The following is a 15,901-nucleotide window of genomic DNA, read 5'->3' on the forward strand; positions in this document are numbered from 1 at the left end:
CTTTCTCTGACCCTCCCAGGTTCATGCTCTCTCTCTCTGTCTCAAAAATAAATAAACGTTAAAAATTTTTTTTAAAAAGAAACATGCTCATACATACATTGTATATAAGTGAGGCTGAGGCTCCGTAGGTGGAAATCTTAGTATTATTATAAGATAAAGGTAATGGTAGGTCATTCTTGACGTCACTCCTTGGTGCATCTGCACAGATGTGAGTTGGGGGTTTAGCTCAAAAGGTCTGTGTGATCTAGGCCCGCAAGAGATCTTGTCAGGGCAGCCGCCATCACCTAAGGGGTGGTTTTTGGTTTCATTTGTCTGAGTTAAGGGGTAAGCCAGAAAGAAGAGCTTAAGAAAAAACATAAGACCGATGTTAATAAGTACAAGCCCATGGGCAGTAAATGTCAAGTCTTGTGGTCTCTCTGGTGACAAACCCACCCAGATGCAAAGAGGGGACATAGACCCCACTTATTGATAAGAAGACTCTCAGAACTTTTGGTCACTCTTAAAGTAGTACAGTTTATTTTTAAAAGTGAATCAAGGATCAGATATTGGTAATCATGCTTTACCTCATTCTTTCAAAAGATCAGCATCCTCTGCCAGTCACTCTGGAAGAGTGTGTCCACTCTGAATGGGCACAGCACATTCAGGAAGATCTTACTCTGCTCCCTTTGCTGTGTCCTCTGCTAGGGCCTGCCTAGGTTTACATAACAACTCTGCAGCTATGCAAAACACCACAGCGTTGTTTACTCATGTAGCACCAGTGTGCAGAGAATTGAACCTCACAGTGACACTAGCCCTCACTCCCTCTGGCTGAGGTCCTTGATGACCTTCAGGCCTTCATTGGGAACATTCAGTCCTCCTGTAGCAACTGTAAGCAAAGAGTGATGGAGGGAAATCCTGTAATAAAGGAAAGTATGGAATTAATGAAAGGCTCCAGTTTCTCATCCTCTCCTGAAACGTCTTTCATCTTCATCTGTTAAAGTCTATCCTCTTTCCTGCCCAGTCATGAAATGCATGGAGTTTTTCTTTTTTCCATGGTTGGTGAGATTCCTTGTTAGTCCTTTGCCACAACTTTGTAATTAGCAAGAGGCCTTACCTGAGAAAGTTAAATGCAAACTCAAAGAATACTGGGTTTGGTATTCAAATGAGTGGAGTGTTGATATTTTCTAGATGTGAGGACTTATGATTGGCTTCTCAAAATAATGATTTTGTGGTATAGGTAGTGGTCACGATTTCAGCAGATAGCATCACCAGGATATATGAATGTCATTTGGGACAAAGGTTAACCTTTGTAAATAGGCTCTGCTCTCTTCCCAGGTCTTCACCTACTTGGAGCCTCATACATAGTACTTGTTTCTTCCTGACACCTTAGGCTGAAGGTAAACTTCCCAAACCTACCTCCTTCTCTTCTACTTTGAACCAGATATCTCTATAGATAGATGTCTGTCTAGTGTGACTTAGGCTTATTCATGTTTAAATAGATTGGAGGAGGATGGAGGAGATCATCTCAGTATTAAAACAAAAGCAAAAACAAAAAAAAATGACAATGACACTCTAAATTCTAAGGTCAGACCTCTAGGCAGATTGCACTTTCCTCTGAAACAGAAACAACCAGCCAGGTCAATCCTGAAAATGTTATGCCTCTCGATTACAAAGGACTAAAACCAAGTTTGTGAGAATGACCTATTCTTATTTAACCATTCAGTTTTAGTTATTTCTGTCATGTTTTACTTTTATGATAGATAATAAAATATGCAGAAGAAGCAAGTTGATTTTCAGTTGTCCTATTGCCTATAAATCTTGCAAGGGCCATTCATTTTTTGTCATAAATTCAACCAAATACAGGAATATCTAAACACATCAGTAGTTCTGTAATACCTTCCTGGTATTTGCACATGATCATAGCACAATCAGATGTCATCCTAAATATGAGAGTGTGAGACTTTCATGGCTAGTGAAGACACATTCATGAATGGTATTGACTATACTCAGACTGGCCTTGTCATTCTGCCCCTGGGCCTATTTCTCCTATTCTGGAGCATTGCCTTAATGTGTCATCAATTTGTTTAGGGTAATGGACTGTTTTTAGATTATACCTGTTTTAACTGTAAATTATTCACATAGAATGTTAAGAAGAAGAGTGTACTAATGAGCAGGCTAAAATTGCTGACATTTGAGGGGATGACTCTTCCTTCTAGAGTCTTCTTTTCCTCCTTATCATTTCCCCTTTGGTCACCATAGATGTGCCAGTTTTCCTTTCTTCTCTTGCTCTTCTAATCCCTCCAGATTTAGGACAAAATATTTTTGCTTAAACTTTGTTTTTCATTAATGGCACAACTTTAGATAACATTCAGAACTTTACTAGCCTAACTAACACCTTCTGTGTTCTGACTCTAAAAAAAAGTGAATTTTAATTAGTAGTCTTTTTGATTCCATAGAATTGGCCACAGTGAGTTGGAAAAAGATTTCTTTTCCAACCTTTACTGAATGAGCTACCCGATTGACCATTGGATATTAACAAAGTCCTGTGGTGTGAGACACCCAATTTAAGAGTGGTAATAATGAAAAGGTGAAGAAAGGAAAGACTGCCTGTGTCAACTACAAAAATGAGATAAAAACATTTCTTTAAGCCTTTACTATTTTATTAATGCTATCTTTCCCTAATTTAAAACTTCCGTTGGATTTGAAAAGAATAGTGAAGACTAAAGGGAATGTGTGATCAAAGAATTATTTTCTGATTGAATATCTGCACATAGCTCCGTAGAATAAATACCTGTTACCTCTCCACCCAAAGCATTCTCATTCTATGCCAGCCCATAGTCTGGGCACTCAGTCCCATTAATCTGATGCCCTGCAAGGCTATACCATAATTATATAGGTCCAAAATATGCTTAACAGATATTTGCTCATTTCTGTTCCATTAAATCTAGTTAACTTTCCCCTTCTAATATAATAACTACACCAACAAAGTGTTTTACTGTTCAACCAAATGACAATTAATTTAATGGGACAAGTTGGTTGGGCCATGCAGTACTCAGATATTTGATAAAACATTGTTCCTGTGAGAGTGTTTTTGGATATTAACATCTAAACCAGTACACTTTTAGTAAAGCAGATCCCCTCCATAATGGGAGTGGGCCTCATTCAATCAGTTGAAGACTTGAAAAAACAAAAACAAAAACAAAAAGACCAGACTCCCCACACAAGAGAGAATTCTCTAGCAGATTTCCTTCATCTGCATCATTGGCTCTTCCTGTTTCTACAGCAGACAGTCTTGAGACTCAAACTGGAATATTGGCTATTGGATGCATATCTATCTATATCTATCTATATCTATATCTATATCTATATCTATATCTATCTATCTATCTATCTCCCTCATATACCTATCTATATGGCCATATATCTATCTATATCTATCTATATATATATATATAGATATAGATAGATATATGAGGGAGATAGATAGATATATGAGGGATATAAATACATGGCTAATTATTGGAGGTATATTGCCCTCCATGGAGTAAGATCCCATTTTTGTTTGGGGCAGCACTAAAGCTATCTCTAGTTCTGGCTCTGACTTTCATTTGGTCCTGGACCTGGTGGTTCATCCAGTAGATCTTGATATATAAACATTTTACCTCTGCCACAGTGACCATCACTAGCATCACACGTTAGCAAGCTTGCTAGCCAGGTAACATCTGCTAGAACATCCTTCTCCTTCTCCTTCTCCTTCTCCTTCTCCTTCTCCTTCTCCTCCTCCTCCTCTTCTTCTGCTTCTGCTTCTTCTTCTTCTTCTTTTAAGTACAGTCTACACCCTATGTGAGGCTTGAACTCATGTCCCTGAGATCAAGAGTTGCATGCTGCACCAACTGAGGCAGCCAGGAACCCCACATCTTTTTTTCTAGTTCTACCTACAGCAGAAGGGATTTTGGATACCTTTCATATCACACACGAATCTAGGAAGATTTTTGGAAGGCTACCTCCAGTCCACCTGCTGCCCAAATATGCTGTATGATTCCTCTTATGTTACCACTTTGAGCTGATGTAAAGTGCTGTTCAAAGAGGTGTCCTTTATAAGGTGGGAGCAGGGTGCAGGAGCTGTCTGAGTTAGACATTCAATGAGGTTTCTATCTTCTCAACACAAATGAGGGATGAAGGGATCCTGAACATAATTCCTTTAATATCATCTCATCTTTTCCAAATACCATTTTCTTTAGATTTTCCCTTATTCTGTTGAGAACTTCTTTTCTATGTTATTTTCCTTTCTTCTTTACTTACACTATGTTCTGGAGTCTAGGCAAACTGCAGTCATACTTTTTCTGGGTAATAACCTTCATGGTATAGCCATAGTGGCCGAAAGAGTTATAGGGGAAAGAACAGGATTAATAAGGGAAAACACATTGGTTTAATATTTTTAAAACATGGTTCCTGTTATATTCTGATAGTCACAATATTTCCTGTATGTAATATTATATTGCTACATTTATATCTTGTGAGTTTCCACTAAGTGGGACTGAATTCTTTCTTCTTTAGGTTTTACTGACAGTTGAATCTGAACAAATAAAAACAAATCAATATTCTATAGATTCTACCACTTGAAGCATAAAATTTTGGGTTCTGTGAAAGGTGATAGTAAATCTGTTACAAAAATACAGAACATTATAAACATTTTCTTTAGGTATGTGGTTCCTTAACATAATATTACCTTCAAAGTTATTAGACAGTCCAAGTGATTTTGGGACTGTGCCATGGTTAATTGTAATTATCAAATTTTGCCAATGGGTCTTTACTTTCAGGTGAATGTTACACAGTTTACTAATGTCTATTACTACATTTTATATATACAATGATTATTTACTTATTATTTTTAAGTATCTTGAAACTGAAATATGTTCTGCTATGGTTGATAACTTTAAGAATATTTTGCCACACATATTAAAGAGGGTTTCTGATGTAAATGGGCTTTTTCCTTAGGAATACTCTGACTTCAGCTGCAGGGGCTGGTGGAAAAAGAAGAAAGCCTAAGTTTAATAGCTATCATTTAATGCTCTGGGTCCCAGGAGGCATAGGAACTCAGTTATACATGAACCAAGGGGTTCTAAATTAGTTCTTTAGGTGCTGTAAGAGTATGGGGTGGGCCATATCTGCAGTTAGGTGGGTGAAACAATTAAGATGTGGGAAAGAAGAGAAAAAGAATCACAGAGGTAAGGGAATCTGTGTCTTAGGTGGAAAATTCTTGACAGCTAGACAAGATGCAAAGTCCCAATTAATTACATTGGGCTCAGAAAAGGCTACAATCCTAGTGGGGGACAAGAAAATCCACCGACAATCTTACTGGAGCTGAGAAAATATGGTAAGGGCTAAAGGAAAGCTGTGATCTGAGGGAAGGAAGTATTTAGGACACCCTCCCTTAATATGGTCCCAGCCTTGGCAGAGAGATTAATTCTACAGCTCATTGACTAGCATGAAGGAGTCCATGATCAATGCTAAAACAGAAATGAATGGTGCGAAGCATGAAAGTTAAAGATATAGTAAATGTCTACAGTTGAGAAAGACTGGTAACTATCAGAGAATAAGCATAGAAATTTAAAAAACAGACATTCTTCTCTTCATCTAGTCCTCATTTAAGGGTTGACCGTCTTTGTAATTACTAAAATACATGAAAACTATGGGGGACATCCCTACTATTTTCTCTGTCATTTACTCATTCAACACGTTATTATTTGGCTTCCACAAGTTTATGGGAACTGAGGGTATGGAGTTTAACAAAACAAGCAGAATTCCTGCCCTCACTGAACAACCTTTCTCATGATGGGAGAGATTGCAAGCAAGTAAGTAAACAAATAATCAAGAAAATTTTATGGTATGATAGACTCTGTGAAGGAAATAAACTAGGTAAGCTGACAGAGTGGCCAAGTAGAGGGCAGTCTAGGTAGGATAGTCAGAGAAGGCATCTGTGAAGAGGCAACTATTGAGCAGAAGTGACAATGATAAACAAGGATTGGTCATGGCAAGATCAGAGACACCACAACGAAAGCACTTAAAGAAAATATTGGATCAGTTGAGTTATATTGAGAAGGCTTGTGAGGCCAGACCATAGTGAGAGAGGGAAGAGGCATCCATTATGAAGTAGATGAGAATGAGACCATGGACCTAGAAAGTGATAGCAAGGAATCAAAATTGTATTGTAAGCACAGATGGAAACCATTGGAAAGTTTTAAGCAGTAGTGTGACTATAACTTTTTTTTTTTTACTGTTTTTTTTTTTGGAAGATGGTGTTCAACAGGGGACATTGTTTGCCAGTTTTCTCCACTGTAAAGGTACCATTTTCCCCTCTCCATGCACTAGTCTTTGTAAGCAGGTTGATAAGTCCAGCCAATATTCAGGGGGAGGAGAATTAAGCTCCACTTCCTAGGAGGGGTTATTTATATATTTTTGGAATTATTTGGAAATTGATTTATGCATGTTATATATGTAATCCTCATTACAATCTTATGGGCTACATGTGCTACCATATCCTGAATTTATGAATGAGAAAACTGATGCATGGGAGGTCATTTAACCTTATTAAGTTTACCCAGTTAGATTTGATAAGGAGCATCTAGTTCCATAGGTGTTTTTTTTAATCCTCTACTATTACTATTATTTCCCATAGATCCTGATTAATAAAAACAACCTGGAAAATTAGTCATGAAGGGATGTAGACTTCTGGTTCCCTATCCAATACCACTAAGAGTAAGAACAGAGAAATTATTTTATTTTTTATGTTTTTGAAATGTTTGAGTACTTGACTACTATTTCTGTATAATAGTTGCATATTTTCTAAGATTTAAAAAAATCTGTGATGCATTTGAACACTTACAAACTTAAATAATTAAATACAGAAGAGATGTACATGTACTATTTTATGACTATTGCTATATCAATTCTATTAGCATTGTTCTCAGTTTTAATGTGACTAGTGTTTCATTGAACCTATTTATAAAGTCATTATGGTATCCTATATCATAGTATGTTTGAGTAAACTGATAATCCATAAATATGACTTATTCTACTTTGTTTACCACTTTTCCACTTTTGTGTTATGTATCTGGTAATTGTAATCTAGAGGAGAATGTTTTTATGACATTATTCTAAAAACATAAAAATTATTGTCAAAAAATACATTGTTTGGGACTTGCTTTTAAGGTGATGAAAATGTTCAAAAATTGTTGTGATGTTTGCACAACTCTGTAAATAGACTACAAATCATTGAACTGCATGCTTTCACAGGGTACATTGTATGGTATGTGAATTATGTCGGAATAAGGCTGTAAAAAAGAATGTTGTTTAATTCTGTCACAATAATAACCAGTGTGTAAGACGTTTTGCCTTAGCACACTGTAAGGAAGAATTTCTATTTCAGCTTTCTACATTGAACCTATCCTGTGCCATCAATAGGCAGCATCAGCCCTGGGAACACTAATGGCGATATGACTAACAGTGACTGCGTTCTAATGTGCCAGGCCTTGTGCTGAGCATTTTGTACACCTTATTTCATTTAATTCACTAAGATATGTAGATGTACATTTAACAAATGAGAAAGATGAGACTGAGAATGGTTAAATAGTCTAACTTCATTGACATAGCTGGTTGACTAGTAAAACCAGGAAGTAAAACAGGTCTGCCTGATTTCAAGTACTGTAAATCCCTGTCCTCCCATGTGATCCCTTGTGATATTCCCTTTCATTGAGACAGTGAAAGAGCAGAATTTTCCACACTAATATACATTTTGTTGGCATAAGGATTATTTTAGGCTGATTATTTTTTAAGAAACAAGCAGACATAAGAAAAGCTCTGAAAACCAAGAACTTACCCTTTTGTAAGAGACATTACAAGGGAAATCTCCATTTGTAAAAGAAATTTCCATGGTCTCCCTCTGTGTACCAGAAAGAGGAGGAAGGCTAAATTTCTATAAATTCTTATCCATGGAGAAGGCAAGGACTTAAAACTGTGTAACAACCATACCCTTGATTACTGTTCTTTGCCTGGTAGCCTCCCATAACTCATCTCCCCTCTTCCCCAATATCTTCTTTTTTCTTTAGTTAGAGATGATATTTAAGGTGGTGGCCTGGACCGTTTCAGGGAGTTTCTCCATTTTCCTGGGTCTCTCCCATGTCACAGGAAATATACATGTTTATTAAACTTTTGTTTTTGTTTTCTTTTGTTCTTCTATCTTTTTTTTTAAAGTTTATTTATTATTGGAAGACAGAGAGAGTCAGAGCGTGAGCAGGGGAAGGGCAGAGGGAGAGGGAGACACAGAATCGGAAGCAGGCTCCAGGCTCTGAGCTGTCAGCACAGAGCCCGACTCAGGGCTGGAACTCGCAAACTGCGAGATCATGACATGAGCCGAAGTCGGACACCGGATGCTTAACCGACTGAGCGAGCCACCCAGGCACCCCTGTTATTACATCTTTAGATAGATAGATAGTTTTTCTTCTGTTATTCTACCTTTAGAATTCCATCAGAATATTCTATCTTTAGAATTCTGTTATTCTGTATTCTATCTTTATTACAGTGGGGTCTCAGCCAACAACCTAGAAAGGTAGAGGAAAGTTATTTTTGCTCCCTCACAGTGGGAAATAGATTAAATGATTGCAAATTTTCTGCAAGGAAGCAAAATATACCACCCCAAAGTATGCCTGTTTGTCATATTGATATTTTAAGGTGGTTATTTTTAAAGATATAGCAGATACAGATGAAGCTCTGAAAACTGACTACAAGTTAACCTTTGGTAAGAAACATTTACATTTATAAGGGACATATCCATTTGTAAGAGTGTCTCCCTCTCTGTACCAGGACTAAGAGAATACCCAGATCTCTAGAAATGGAAACTGGAAAAGGTATGGAGTTTGATAAAAAACAAAAAAAAAATTCAACTGGGTAGATTTAAAGATCTAACTGACTTTGTTCAATGATTTATGAATCAGGCTGCATCCCATCTAGAAAGTAGAAAGGAGCTCCAAGGAACTGTACATAATGGAAGGGTTGTATAGGTAGAAATGGGGCAGAACAATTAGCAAAAGACACAAAAGGATTGTTTCAGGCAAGGTCACCTTCCCTTTGGGGGAAAAGCAGGAAGGTTTGTTAGCTGGATTAACTCATCTTCCTTCGGTAGATGGAGAGGGCTCATGTGACAGATTACCTTGTTGGTGCTGAGCAGAAAATTCCTGATTGAGTGACTAAGACTCCTACTGTGGGAGAAGTTGAAACTGTAATTCTATTAGATAGTAAGCACCAGTTTGGAGACCTGGTCCAGCATAAATAACTCCATTTTGGACCTGTGGTTGTCATTCTAACAACTTAAAGGTCTGCATAATAATTCACTCTTGTTTATTGTCTTTGCCTCATAAACTTCCATAACTAATTCCCCACCCCTAACCTATTTCTTTTGTCTTTAACTGAAGGTGGTATTTAAGGTGATGGCTTTGGCCATTTAAGAGTTACTCAGTTTTCCTGGATGTCTCCTATGTGTGTGTGTGTGTGTGTGTGTGTGTGTGTGTATAGGATATATGTTATAAAATTTTGTTTGTTTTTCTTCTGTTAATCTGTCTTATGTCAATTGAAATTATTAGGCCCAGACAAAGAACCTAGACAAGAAGAAGGGAGATTTTTTTATTCCCCAATAGTTCCCTTAAATAGTGCCCTTTTCCTCTAGTAGCCATTTTCTCCCCTTTACCCTCCCCTCTTCCACCTCTTTCTCCTCCTCTTCGTCCTCCTTTGTTTTGGGCTGAAAACTAAAAGATAATGAAGAACTTTGGGGAAAATTAGAAAACAGAATACGTAATTCAGGAGTAATGGCAGTTTAATTAAATTCTGGCTCTTTTCTGCAAGCTTTATAGAGGAAAAAGATATGGTCTTGGACTTTATTGTGCTATAAAATCTCAGTTCTAATTCCTAAGATTAGACTTTCTTTTTAAGGTTACCATCTGTCTGCTACTGGTTCCGAGTGACTATAGATCACTGGGCTTGTATAGTAGGTCATTCTGGAATGAGAACTGAGGCAGGGGGTTTAATTGTTATCTAGTTTGTGGGTGGGGCAGACTATCCATTTTTTTCCTAAGGATATTGCCCTTCTTAATCTATGAAGGCACCATCACATTTTTTTGTCATTTAGTGTTATCACATATATGAAATAATACATCAAGTATTCATTAAGTGCTTCCTATGTGCTAAAGGACTTCAGGGCAAGTCTTCCCAAAATGTGTCACTTTGGCATATGGACTATTTTGAGACCCTGTGGATTCAAGAGAAACTTTTTACTGTTCCCTTAATCACTTAGAAGAATCTAAATTGGAGGCCCTTCCCACAATTGGAGTTACTCCCAGAGATAAATTTTGTCTGAGTGACCCATCTGTATGGCAGGGAAAACATTTAATTATCAAACATCTGCTCTTCTTATTGCCTTAGAGTTGTCCCCCTCCCTTTGAAGCCCCAAACCCTGATCTCACTCTTTAGCCAAAGATGGCACATATACCTCACTGTACCTTTCATCTTCGAATCTCTTATATAGGTAGGGTTTCCATACATACAAAATTAAATTTGATTTTCTCCTATTAATCTGTCTCAATTTAATTCTTAGACCACCTGAAAGAAACTTGGAAGGGTAGAAGAAAATTTTTCCTCCTCAACAGTGCATAGCACTATTGTACAGAATTTGGGCCAGAGGTAATTGGGGGTCTTTATCAGCTGAAAATTCTCTCAGCCTTTCTACTACCACAAGTGGCCCCGGTAAATATATAACATAAGTTAAAACATTTGCTTGGAAAATGAAGCTTTAAGCACATCCCCTAGTTCACCCCTTATCTTCCCCCTCAGTAGAAGGTATAGCAAGGTTAATCCCTTGCTATAGAGGAATTTTAGAACTACTACTGCTGTGGTGGGTATTTGGGGGAGAACACAAAATTTATAAAGTATTGTCTTTTCTTTCAATGAGCTTATAATCTAATTGCAGAGTAATTACATAAATTTGTGGGGAAAGTAAATAGCAATAAAATATTCACCAAAGCTTTTTTTTTTTGGCACCATTTTTTTAAAATAAAAACTCATATTCTCATTTTCCACTCTTTAAACATAGCATTGAAAAATCAGCAAGGAAATGCCCCAGGGAGTTTGGAGTTGGGGTAGAATGGGTCACCACACAGGAGAGGGCCAATTAGCACAAGGGGGCATGTGTTGGGCGAGGTGGTACTGTGGGTGGTGGCCCTTGATGTGGTTTGGAGTGTTGGGGTTCAGAGCTGATGACCAAGAATTCTTGAGACATCTTTGGTGCAAAAAGGTGGTTTTATTAAAGGATGAGGATGGGGCCCGTGGGCAGAAAGACCTGGCAGATTGTGAGGAGTGACTGATTATATACTTGGGAGTTGGGGGAGGTAAAGGCAAGGGGAAGTTTCCAAAAGGATTTTCATATACTAAAGAAGACTCACAGGATACTGGAGGCCTAGCTATTGTCAGGCTAAGGTTGTTTTTTCTCTAGCAAAGCATTAACATTAAGATAATAGGGAGTTCCTGGAGGAATGTTATACTCTGCCTGCCTCAAGTATTTGTCAGTGGGCTGCAGGTCACAAGGAAATTTAATTTTATCTACCATTTCCTTCTGTCTTTATTTCCCATATCAGCACTGACAGGATGCGGAGCTATGGGGCTAGATGGCTGAGGACCTACTGACCAGATCCACCTCGACCCTCTCATTGTGCTGCCCAAACACCCTGGCTGTCCTGCTATGCTTCTGGACAGAGAAGGTCTCTCCCAGCCTAAGGGCTGGGGGACTGCAGGGACCAGTCCAGGCTAACATGTCACAACCTGCAGTTGCCCTTCTGTGGTCCTTGAGCTCAGGTGCTTGGTAGGGGGAAGATGGAAGGCTACAGTGAGGGTAGTAAGGGAAAGCAGAATTTGCCATCCCAAAATATCTCTTTGGCATAAGGATTATTTTTAAGAAACAGCATAGGAAAAGCTCTGAAAACCACACAGAAGTTACCTTTTTTTAAGAAACATTTACATTCATAAGGGAAATCTCTATTTGGAAGGGTGTCTTCCTCTTTGTACCAGGAAGAGAGGGGTGCTTAAAACTCTAGAAACTTTTAGCAACGGAGAAGGCAATGGCCTAAATCAATTTAACAACCTTACTCTTGTTTACTATGCTTTACCTGATACTCCCCAGCTTTGACTTTACCCCACCTACCAACATCTTCTTTTGTTTTAGCCAGAGATGTTATTTAAGGTGATGGCTTAGGCCATTTCAGGGAGGCCAATTCTCCTGGGTCTCTCCCATGCATTCTGGTGGTATACATATTACTAAACTTCTGTTTGTTTCCCCCCTGTTAATCTATCTTTATGACAGTGCAGTCTCAGCCAAGAACCTGGAAGGGTAGGGGGAAAATTATTTTTCCCTTCCTATAGGATGTGGGTGGGTAGCAGCACCTAGTGCTAATAACACCCTCTTGGCCAACCCCCACAGTGTCCAGGGAAAGTGGGAATAGAGGCAGCCGGTGACACAGGGGCTTTTCATGAGATAGGCCTAGATTGCAATGTATTTTCCTCTCAGAACTGCCTTCGCTGCATCCCAAAGCGTTTGGATTGTTGTATTTTCATTTTCATTTGTTTCCATATATTTTTTAATTTCTTCTCTAATTGCCTGGTTGACCCACTCATTCATTAGTAGGGTGTTCTTTAACCTCCATGCTTTTGGAGGTTTTCCAGACTTTTTCCTGTGGTTGATTTCAAGCTTCATAGCATTGTGGTCTGAAAGTATGCATGGTATAATTTCAATTCTTGTATACTTATGAAGGGCTGTTTTGTGACCCAGTGCATGATCTATCTTGGAGAATGTTCCATGTGCACTCGAGAAGAAAGTATATTCTGTTGCTTTGGGATGCAGAGTTCTAAATATATCTGTCAAGTCCATCTGATCCAATGTATCATTCAGGGCCCTTGTTTCTTTATTGACCGTGTGTCTAGATGATCTATCCATTTCTGTAAGTGGAGTGTTAAAGTCCCCTGCAATGACCACATTCTTATCAATAAGATTGCTTATGTTTATGAGTAATTGTTTTATATATCTGGGGGCTCCGGTATTCGGCGCATAGACATTTATAACTGTTAGCTCTTCCTGATGGATAGACCCTGTAATTATTATATAATGCCCTTCTTCATCTCTTGTTACAGCCTTTAATTTAAAGTCTAATTTGTCTGATATAAGTATGGCTACTCCAGCTTTCTTTTGGCTTCCAGTAGCATGATAAATAGTTCTCCATCCCCTCACTCTCTATCTGAAGGTGTCCTCAGGTCTAAAATGAGTCTCTTGTAGACAGCAAATAGATGGGTCTTGTTTTTTTATCCATTCTGATACCCTATGTCTTTTGGTTGGCGCATTTAGTCCATTTACATTCAGTGTTATTATAGAAAGATACGGTTTTAGAGTCATTGTGATGTCTATATGTTTTATGCTTGTAGTGATGTCTCTGGTACTTTGTCTCATAGGATCCCCCTTAGGATCTCTTGTAGGACTGGTTTAGTGGTGACGAATTCCTTCAGTTTTTGTTTGTTTGGGAAGACCTTTATCTCTCCTTCTATTCTAAATGACAGACTTGCTGGATAAAGGATTCTCAGCTGCATATTTTTTCTGTTCATCACATTGAAGATCTCCTGCCATTCCTTTCTGGCCTGCCAAGTTTCAGAAGAGAGATCAGTCACGAGTCTTATTGGTCTCCCTTTATATGTTAGGGCACATTTATCCCTTGCTGCTTTCAGAATTTTCTCTTTATCCTTGTATTTTGCCAGTTTCACTATGATATGTCGTGCAGAAGATCGATTCAAGTTACATCTGAAGGGAGTTCTCTGTGCCTCTTGGATTTCAATGCCTTTTTCCTTCCCCAGTTCAGGGAAGTTCTCAGCTATTATTTCTTCAAGTACACCTTCAGCACCTTTCCCTCTCTCTTTCTCCTCTGGAATACCAATTATGCGTATATTATTTCTTTTTAGTGCATCACTTAGTTCTCTAATTTTCCCCTCATACTCCTGGATTTTTTTATCTCTCTTTTTCTCAGCTTCCTCTTTTTCCATAATTTTATCTTCTAGTTCACCTATTCTCTCCTCTGCCTCTTCAATCTGAGCCATGGTCGTTTCCATTTTATTTTGCATATCGTTTATAGCGTTTTTCAGCTCCTCCTGACTATTCCTTAGTCCCTTGATCTCTGTAGCAAGAGATTCTCTGCTGTCCTCTATACTGTTTTCAAGCCCAGCGATTAATTTTATGACTATTATTCTAAATTCACTTTCTGTTATATTATTTAAATCCTTTTTGATCAGTTCACTAGCTGTTGTTATTTCCTGGAGATTCTTTTGAGGGGAATTCTTCCGTTTGGTCATTTTGGATAGTCCCTGGAGTGGTGCAGACCTGCAGGGCACTTCACAGGGGCTTTTCAGAATGAAGGTGTAGCAGCCCTAATTACTGTAGGAGGCCCTGGGGCCAGGGAGACAATGGGCCCTCTCCTCTACCAACTGACTAAGGAGCAGAACCAGGAAGGGCTCTGCTCCTGTTACAGTAGGTACCCCCATGGGCAATTTCAAGTAGTTTCATGAGATCAAATGTCACAAGGTCAATATGAGTTCCAGAAGCATTCAAAAGAAGAAAGGAGGTCAAGAACCAGCTTCTGGAGCTCAAAACCAAGATTTCAATCTGTCCCACTACTTGCTGTGTGACCCCAGGCTTTAGTTTTTCTATCTATGAAATGGGGAAATAATAACACCCAACTCAGGAGATATTGTGAAGAGTAAATACATTAATACAATTAATGTATTGTCTTGTAATATAATGTATTATAATGTAGTATAGTTCCTGATTACATAGAATTATGTGTTAGGTACCACTCTTGCTCCAGAAGGTTGGGCAATCTCATGTTGGAATGAACAGGGGGGCTGCTATAAAAAAGGAAATCGCTGGGGTGCCTGGGTGGCTCAGTCTGTTTAGTGTCCAACTTTGGCTCAGGTCATGATCCCATGGTTTGGTTCATGGGTTCAAGACCCACGTCAAGCTCTGTGCTGACAGTTCAGAGCCTGGAGCCTGCTTCAGATTCTGTGTCTCCCTCTCTCTCTATCCCTCCTCAACTTGCACTCTGTCTCTTTGACTCTCTCTCTCAAAAATAAATAAACACTAAAAATTTTTTTTTTTTAAAAATGAAATCACTTGCACTGGGTTTGCACAAAAGGTTAATATTTGAATGGAAGGAATTTTTACTATTCACACTATGTGTGAAAAAGGGCATAGTGTTTATCATTGTAATGCTGCAACTAATTTTATCTCTTCTGTGTCTCATCCGATCAGGATTCCAGGTAAAAGCTAGTGGAGGTTCCTCAAAAAATTAAAAATAGATCTACCCCATGATCCAGCAATAGCAATGCTAGGAATTTACCCAAGGGATACAGGAGTGCTGATGCATAGGGGCACTTGTACCCCAATGTTTACAGCAGCACTTTCAACAATAGCCAAATTATGGAAAGGGCCTAAATGTCCATCAACTGATGAATGGATAAAGAAATTGTGGTTTATATACACAATAGAATACTGCGTGGCAATGAGAAAGAATGAAATATGGCCTTTTGTAGCAACGTGGATGGAACTGGAGAGTGTTATGCTAAGTGAAATAAGTCATACAGAGAAAGACAGATACCATATGTTTTCATTCCTATGTGGATTCTGAGAAACTTAACAGAAGACCATGGGGGAGGGGAAGGGAAAAAAAAAAGTTAGAGAGGGAGGGAACCAAACCATAAGAGACTCTTAAAAACTGAGAACAATCTGAGGGTTGATGGGGGGTGGGAGGGAGGGGAGAGTGGGTGATGGGTAGTGAGGAGGGCACCT

The 15,901-nt window shown here is 38.6% G+C and overlaps 2 long non-coding RNA genes across 7 annotated transcripts in view; both read left to right on the forward strand.

Moving 5' to 3' along the window:
- LOC122237641 overlaps window positions 1-6,722 on the forward strand; it is a 72,371-nt gene extending 65,649 nt beyond the window's left edge. For 2 of the 6 annotated variants that reach the window (XR_006216230.1, XR_006216231.1), the window contains one exon: window positions 6,659-6,722. This is a non-coding gene — a long non-coding RNA (uncharacterized LOC122237641). Of the gene's footprint in view, window positions 1-1,314; window positions 1,377-6,275; window positions 6,324-6,658 lie in introns of those variants that run through there. The other 4 variants (XR_006216227.1, XR_006216229.1, XR_006216232.1 and 1 more) reach the window with 3 other exon arrangements.
- Window positions 6,723-8,681: 1,959 nt separating this feature from the next.
- Window positions 8,682-15,901, forward strand: part of LOC122237642 — a 40,773-nt gene continuing 33,553 nt past the window's right edge. The window contains exon 1 of the long non-coding RNA XR_006216233.1: window positions 8,682-8,776. This is a non-coding gene — a long non-coding RNA (uncharacterized LOC122237642). The remainder of the gene's footprint in view (window positions 8,777-15,901) is intronic.

The sequence above is a fragment of the Panthera tigris genome, chromosome B1 (genome assembly GCF_018350195.1).
Source record: "Panthera tigris isolate Pti1 chromosome B1, P.tigris_Pti1_mat1.1, whole genome shotgun sequence".
NCBI classification, from domain to species: domain Eukaryota; kingdom Metazoa; phylum Chordata; class Mammalia; order Carnivora; family Felidae; genus Panthera; species Panthera tigris.